Source organism: Petaurus breviceps, unplaced genomic scaffold (genome assembly GCF_028583685.1).
Source record: "Petaurus breviceps papuanus isolate PSGF00001 unplaced genomic scaffold, PetGlider_PUasm1.0 126, whole genome shotgun sequence".
In the NCBI taxonomy this organism is placed as follows: Eukaryota; Metazoa; Chordata; class Mammalia; order Diprotodontia; family Petauridae; genus Petaurus; species Petaurus breviceps.
Window position 1 is genome coordinate 29,186,182 of NW_027185655.1, and position 8,568 is coordinate 29,194,749.

Below are 8,568 nucleotides of genomic sequence, written 5' to 3' on the forward strand. Positions count from 1 at the left end.
AGCTAAGAAGGAAAGAACAAGGAGAATGAATACTTTAGAACAGATGGTGGAAAACCCTACCTAAGAACTGAATATCTTATGATATTATGGCTGAACCAAAAACAAATCAACTCAATGAGACAAAAAGATACATTAAAATAAAATCAAAAGATTGGAGGGGGGGGAAGAGAAAGACTATAAGCTTCAGAGTATTTTTTTTTTCAAAAACCTGGAAAACAGGTCAAGGAAAGATAATGCAAGAATAGAATGATAAAAAAAAAAGGCTAGTTACCAAATCTCAAGAAATTTTAAGTGAAAACTGTCCAGAACTCTTAGAACCAAAGTGAAAATAGAAAGGATACAACATTTATCTCATAAATGCCAAAATTAAAACTACCAGGAAAGTCATAGTCAAAATCCAGCCTTTCCAAGTTAAAAAAAATATATGTAGCCACTCCTTCTCCCCAAAAGAAGTCAAGCACCAAGAAGCCATAGTAGGGATCACAAAAGACTTGGCAGCTATCTTTTAAAAGAAAAAGAGATCTGGAATACAATATTTTAAAAGGTAAAAGATAAAAAGGTTTGCCACCACAAATAATCTATCCATAAAAACAAAGTTAAAACAAAACTACCAGGGAAAATGAACCATTAATCAAATAAAGTATTTCTATGGATTTTTAATGGAAAAGGTCAGAAATAAGAGACATTTTGGAGCCAAAAGAAATACAGAAAGGCATACCTATTTATTCAATTGGAAGGAGTATATCCTCAAAAAAGACCAATAAGGAAAATGACCTTTATGTGCAAAAATACTGTAGTTAAAAACTGGAAATTAGAGTGTTCTGTAGTTAAGGCATAGATAAACAAATTATGATAAAGAAATGTAATGAAATATTGCTGTCATTAAAAGACAACTCCAAAAAATGACAATTTCAGGAAAAATGTAAATACTTCTATGAACTGGCATAGAGTGAAGTGAGCAAAACCAGGAGAACAAATTATACAATGGTAACATTAGAAAAAGAAACTTTTAAGACCTCTGAACAATGCAATGATAAGCCATTAAGTCTAGGAAACTAGAGATGAAGCATTGCACTCTCCTCCTGACAGAAGGGTGATGGGCTTCAAATGGAGAATGAGACATATTTTTGGACACGGTCAATGTGGGAATTTGTTTTTCTGCATTAAAGATTGTCTTTTTAATTGTGCAAAGGAGGGGTGGAATAGGAGGGAGAGAAAAATTAATTTCTAAAAAATGTATAACGTTTAAAGAAGCTATATATATGTGTGTGTGTGTGTGTGTGTGTATGTATGTATGTATGTATGTATTTTGTGAAAGACTCATTCCCCCCCCAAAAAAAATTTAAATAGAGGTCCTTCATATCAAAGGCTGGAGCCCAAATGGCACATGATATAGCAATACTTAAAGCATCCCTTCTATGGCTCCATTTACAACATCCTTCATGCTCCTGACCTGCACTTAGACCTGCCTAACATGTACAATCCTTGACCAGACATAGCCATTCTGTGAAAGAAAACCTCATGTGCACTCAACCTCAAACTTAATAGATCTGTTAAGTTGCTTGTTTATAAGTTGTTGTGTATTTGTCCTTTGTTTTCAGAGAACCATGGCATCAGGGACATGATGCCATGACTTGCAGTTGACTTGGATTTGAGTGAGGAAGGGCTATGCAAGGTCCCCAACCTCACTTTCTCCTCCAGAGCCATCTGGGTCCAGTGACCAGATATTCACCAGGATGACTGGAGATGACTCAGGATGCAACGAGAGACCCTGGCCCTTTTATTTTCACTGTCTGGTAGACATTTCCCAGACATACTCCTGGCTCAGTAATTCTATTAGACATTTTGAATCTGGATTCAGTAAACTTAAAAAAAAAAAAGGATTTTGCTAACTACGTGTCAATATAATTAGTTTCCTTTATACACGATTGGTTGTTGTTTCCCTATTAGACCATGAGCTTCTTGCACTGTTTTTTGCTATTCTTTGTACCCCCAGGGTTTATCACAGTGCCTGGTACATAGTACAAAGCTAGATGGCCTGGTGGATAGAGCACTACACTTGAGAGTCAAAAAAAAAAAGTTTTTGAATCCAGCTTCAGATACATCTTAGCTATGTGACCCTAGGCAAGTCATTTATTCACTATCTGCCTCAGTTCTCCCATAGGTAATGTGGGAATGGTATTAGCACTTACTTCCCAGGGCTGTTGAAATAATGAAATAATACATGTCAAGTGGTTTGCAAACCTTAAAGTACACCATAAATGCTAGTTACTGTTAATAATAGGAGCTTAATAAATGCTTGTTGACTTGATGTCATAATCCTATGTACTTTATACATTGAAAACCTACCGAGATGAGATTGACAGGCTTCATCAGTCTGCTGCAGGGGTCATGACACACATACACAAAAAAGGTTCGGAACCTGACAAGTGACAAACAGCTAAAGGATGAACATGAATAATACATTGACAGTAAAACCAGTGACCTTAAGATGTATGGTCGAGGAGCGTAATTTAGCCTGTTGTTCGGTCGTGTCTGACTCTTTCTGACTGGAGTGGTTTGCCATTTCCTTCTCTAGTTCACTTTACAGATGAGGAAATTGAGGTAGACGGGGTTAAGTGACTTTGCCCATACAGATAGTAAGTGTCTGAGGCCAGATCTGAACTCAGAAAGACAGTCTTTTTGTCTTCAGAGCTAGCGCGCTATCCACTTTTCCACTTAGCTAACCTATAAATTCACTCTAGCCAGCAGCAATTTGAAGCTTATAGAATCTCAATCGTGAATAGCAGTTAGCCCTACAGCCCAGGAATGCTTGTTGTGTTTCTTCACACTAAAGGCCTTCCAGGCATTTTTTTTTCCGGAGGGGGGGAAGGCAAGGCAATTGGGGTTAAGTGACTTGTCCAAGGTCACACATCTAGTAAGTGTCAAGTATCTGAGGTCACATTTGAACTCAGGTCCTCCTAATTCCAGGGCCTGTGCTCCATTCACGGTGCCACCTACCTGCCCTGAGGCATTTTTAAAAAATGCTCAAGTAGCCATGTTGCTCTAACTACATTGATGTTAAAAAAAAAAGGGGGAATTTTTTGCCATAGTTTGAGAAAGAGGGAAATAATTTTTAAAACTGCTACCTAGACAATAATAAATACAACCATAAGACAAATATGCACTAACATATAATTAAAAGCATTTAAATTAAGCTTTCCCAGTTTCAATACCCACATCATTTTATGCTACAAAAAGCATAAAAAGATACCTTGATTGCCATCTGAAGATAAAAGGACACCCATAGATAAACCCTCATATAAGGATGCAACACAGGGTTATGATTTGAAATCAAAACCAAAGCCATCCCAAAGGGTTCCTGGGACACATCCTGGTACATTTGCTGTGCAAATTCTCCCCTTCACTTGGGTTCACTTCTCAAAAGACTTGGTCAGAGCCCCCACTAGAGCACCAGTACTCACCTCTGACTAGCACAACACTTTACCAACAATGACAACCACAACAACAGCAATTCTATATAGACTTTAAGGTTTGCACAGAGCTTGATAAGTGTTATCTCATTTGATTCACACAGCAACCCAGGAAGATAGGCACTGCTACTGTCCCCATTTTACAGACGAGGAAACTGAGGCTATAATGTTTAAAAGAAAAGGTTAAGTGAGTTATCTAAGGTCACAGCTGGTAGGTGTCTGAGGCAGGATTTGAACTCATGTCTTCCTGAATCCAGGTCAAGTGCTGAATGTCACCATTAAAAGCTCCATGACATAAATTCTTTCACAGATAAAAATACTAATATTCTTATTGTTATCATCGTTTTCATCATAATCAACTACTCCAACCAAATCCTGCATTCCTTCCACTGAACCATAACATTTCTAGGATAGTACAGTAATTGCATGAAGACTTTTGAGATACCCCATGTGTGACCACAGGGCATTATTTTGAAAATCTTGGTTTGCAGAAGCCTAAAAGATATGAAATTAGGTTGCAAAATTTTACTGGAACATAAATCTCCATTCCAAATCAATTTTGCTGTTCTCTGTCTAGAGATCCACCCCCCTTCCTGCTGTTTGCCCATTCTCCAGATGGATCCCTCACTCAGCACCCTGGAATCTTCCCCTCCATTCACCTGACCTACCCAGTCTTATGACCAATGACCACCACAAGCAGAATGTGGAGCCACAGCTTTTAACAGCCCAGATCACTTGATAACAGAAAAATTCTAGTATACCATTAAGAACAAAGCTGCAAGATTGTGACTGTCACATGAAGTCACATGAAGCCAAGAGTCACAGAAGGTGGCTTATTAAGCCCACATCTAATATTGATAAGAGAACAACTTAGTTAAAAAAAAATAGAAAAGGGGGTAAGGGCTTAAAGAACAAAGGAATGGAGTTTTATCTATCACCTGCTTTATCCTACTAAAAGTTATCAATTAATGGCTAATAGTCTTGCCCTGATAACATTCTCCTGTTGGGCACCTATTTCCAACGAGTGACTGGTCTCAAAAATAATGCTTTTACTCTCCTTCCTAGGAGAAACATTTAAGGGATGTGAGTTCAGTTCAACTGCCCTTTAAAAGTCACTGAATTTTAGAAATGAAATGGAACTTTCAGACCATCAGGTCCAATTCTGCCATTTTCCAGATGAAGAGACTAAGGACTCCAAGAAATGATATTACTTCCCCAAGGTCACATGGTTTTAAAGGGCAGGGCCAGGACTAGAACAAAGGTTTCCTAAATTCCAGTTTGGGGATCTTTCTATAACATCATCACTGATATTCAATCTTCTTCTTACTATTCTCACTAGATGTCTTTGAAAACAATAGGCTCCCAAATTCCAAATTCCTATTCCCTAATCCAACAGGCCCAAATAGTTCCAATACTTTTATAACAGTTTTTACACTGGAACAATCTGTGATATGGTTAACAGAAAAGAACTCCCAATGTGGAAACTCCCCACCAACACAGATCCCAACCTGTGAAGGCCTTAGTAGATAAATCCCAGGAAGATGCCTAAGCAGGTATTAGCTAAATGACTTGCCTCCTAGCACATGGGTAAGTGCCAAAAAATGATTTAAAACTCTCATCCACATAACTTCAAGTCCAGTACTTGATTCACTATGATATGTTGGCTCTTCTATGTATACTACACAAATTATATCGGGAAGAAAACCTTACCAGCAATTTCAAGTTATATCACAAAAAGCTACTGAACACAATAATGCTATACAACTAGACCTACACTCCAAAGCTATCAGGGAAAAAAGGACCCATATGTACTAAAATATCAAGTGCCTCTTTTTGGGGGTACAAAGAACTGGAAAACCAAGGGGATGCCCCATCACTTGGGGGAAAGGTTAAACATGCTGTGGAATTAGAATATTATGGATTGGTGATGTAACATGATAAAAGGGGCAGTTTCAGAGAAACCTGGCTAAGACTTGTATGAACTGATGCAGTAAAATAAGGAGAACCAGGGGCATGATTTACAAAATAACAACATTCTAAAGAAAAGACAACTTTGAAAGACATAAAGACTCTGATCAGGGGTCCAGAGGACTTATAATGATGCATGCTACCTACCCATCTCCTGACAGAGAAGAGATGGACTCAAAATGCTGAATAAAACACATTTGCGGATGTGGCCAATGTGAAAGTTTGATTTTACTAACAATGCACATTTGTTACAAGAGGCTGATTTCAAAACAAGTAGCGGGGAATAGCAGGAGGGAGAGAAAATAAATGCTTATTAAATTTTTTAAATAGGAAAAAAAATTTTAAATATATGACAAAAATTTAAAATACAAACTACTCAGTTCAAGGCATTTAATCTGGCTATAGTTTGTCCATTCAGATTTATTTCACAAAACTCTGCTTCATAAGCTCTGGTTTCCAGAAACCCTGGATGACTGACTTTGGTCCCAAACTCAGCATTCCATCCTATGTGTCTTTGAACAGGGTGTCTTCGCATACCTGGAATGAATTCCCTGATTATTTCTACCTCTTGGAATGTTTGAGTTTCCCCACTTTAAGGATCAACTGATGAGGCTGATGTATCACCATTCAACATAAGACAAGAAAAAGAATTGAGAGAATAAGTACTAGAAAACACAGGGTTAAATATCACTCTAAAAATGATGTGCAATATCCATTTTAAAATAATTTTTTTAATTAAGTATTTTTTTCTCTCCCCCATCTCCCTCCTTGCATTAAAAAAAAAAGAAAAAGAAAACCTTTGCAACAAGCATAGTTAAGGAGCAAAAAATTCCCACATTGGGTATGTTCAAAAATGTGTCTCATTCCACATATTTAGTTCCAGTGTGCTATATTTATTTTTTTAAAATCAGATGATAAATTGCTTTTAGCAAGATACCAGAATATAAAATAAACCCACAAAAGTCACCAGTCTTTTTGTATACCACAGAAAGTAGGAGAAAAATGAAAGAGAAAACATTCTTTATAAAAAAAATAAAATGTATTAAATGGTCAGACTTTTAGTAGACAGATATGCCCACTAAAACACATACCACAAGACCTGTGTAACTACAACTATGAAACAATTTTAACAAAAATAAAGGAATAATTAAGTAACTGGATAGAACTCTATCCAATGTTCACAGCAGGGGCCAGTCAACAGTCAAGATGGCAATATTATAAAAATTAATTTATATAGTTGATGTAATACAAAAACAATTGGCAAGAAGGCAGCCAGAACCTAGGGAAATTCTCTGATAACTGGTTGTTTTATTATCAAGGCTGGTATCCTTCCAAAGTTTGATAAGAAGCCACTAAGGGTAACCCCTCATGTGAAAATCTGCACTGCTGAAATGACAAATTCTTAGAAGGACTCTAAGAAGCACTTCCCACACTGCTTCGTGATGGATTTTGAGAATTAACATTTTATATAAAATCAGACCTAAAAGAAATTTGTTACCAAAAAATGCAATGGGCTACTTCAAAAAATTAGATAAAGGGATAAAACATACAGAGAAGAAATAGATTAGATTATAAAGGAGAATTATTGATACAATGAAAAGACTTTACTGTCAATCTCAAATTATACTTAATTATCAAAATTATCTGGTGCAAGATTAAAAAACATGACAAGGAAACAAGACAGATGATGCAGGTTTAGAACGAGCTGCACACAATTGGCTAGTGTTTGATGAAGCCACAACCATAACAGATAGAAGCAGGAAATCATTATTAAATGAAAACCACTGGGAAAACTGAATAGTCACACAGGAAGAAATAGGATTGGATATACAATTTGTGTTATGATAAATTTTAAATAAAAAAATTAATGGAATATCTATCAACTTTAAGGGAAATGTTTTTCAGCTATTAAATTTAAGCAGTTCTTTGAGACAAAACAGATGGATTTGATGATGTAAAAGTTTTCACACAACAAAAGCAGAACTCAGAGAAGAGAGAAAAATATTTACCATAAATATCTCTTATAAAAATCTGACATGCAAAATGTATAAGGAATTAGAACAAATAATGGAGTAAGATACATTCTCCTGTGGTCAAACATGATCAACAGATACTCCTCAAAAGAGGAATGCATGTCAATAAACACTTGAAAATCTATTCCAACTTTCTAAGAGCAAACAAATATAAATGAAAACAATTCTCTGGTACCACCGAATACTAAGAATACTGGCTAGGATAGTTAAAAAAAAAAATGAATGTTTCCAGGGCTATGGAGAAATGGGGACACTCTTAGCACTGCTGGGTAACTGAGTTGGCACCATCTTTTTTGAAAGCAACATGGCAGTAATATACAATGAAAGGTACCAAACGGTTCATAACCTTTGAGTCAGTTATCTAACTATTAGGACTCTTGTCTCAAGGATGTTCTGGAAGGGGTTAGGCAGAGAGGGAGGATTTGCATGTTCAGGCTTGGTGATATTATTTGTAATAGCAACAACAAAAAAAGGAAGCAACCCGTTTTGACCAATAGTCAGGGATTGGTTAAATAAACTGTAGCATACAAATGTAAAAATATTATGGCACTATAAGAAATGACAAGTGTAACTAGGTGCTGCTATGGATAAAATACCAGGCCTGGAGTCAGGAACACTGATTCTGAGTTCAAATCTAACCTCAGACACGTGCTAACTGTGTGACCCTGGGTAAGTCATTTAACCCTGTTTGCTGCAGTTTTCTCATCTATAAGATGAGCGGGAGAAAACTCCAAAGAGATCACAAAGGGTCAGACACAACCGAAATGACAAATATAAAGATTACTAGGAAACATAGAAAGTTATATATAGTCATATATCATGAAGAAAGCAGAATCAGAAAATAATATATGGACTATTATTGAGAGGCAGGCCCGGAAGGCAGCTGGCAGATGCAGAGGCAGGCCTGGAAGGGGCCTGATCAACTCGGAGGGCAAGTCAATCCAGCAACCACAAGAGCCATTACCAGGCCTATCACCAAAGGGCTGGGCCTGGAAAGAACAAGGTAAGAACCAGATACAGGGGCCCCTGTCCTGGACAGCAAATACCCCTGGGGCTACCACTTCATAGCCCAGAAATTAAAAAAAAAAAAAAAA

The 8,568-nt window shown here is 36.9% G+C and overlaps 1 protein-coding gene across 1 annotated transcript in view; it reads right to left on the reverse strand.

Annotated features, from left to right (window-relative positions):
• Positions 1–8,568, reverse strand: part of MANBA (mannosidase beta) — a 122,642-nt gene that overhangs the window by 108,487 nt on the left and 5,587 nt on the right. The window lies entirely within an intron of this gene.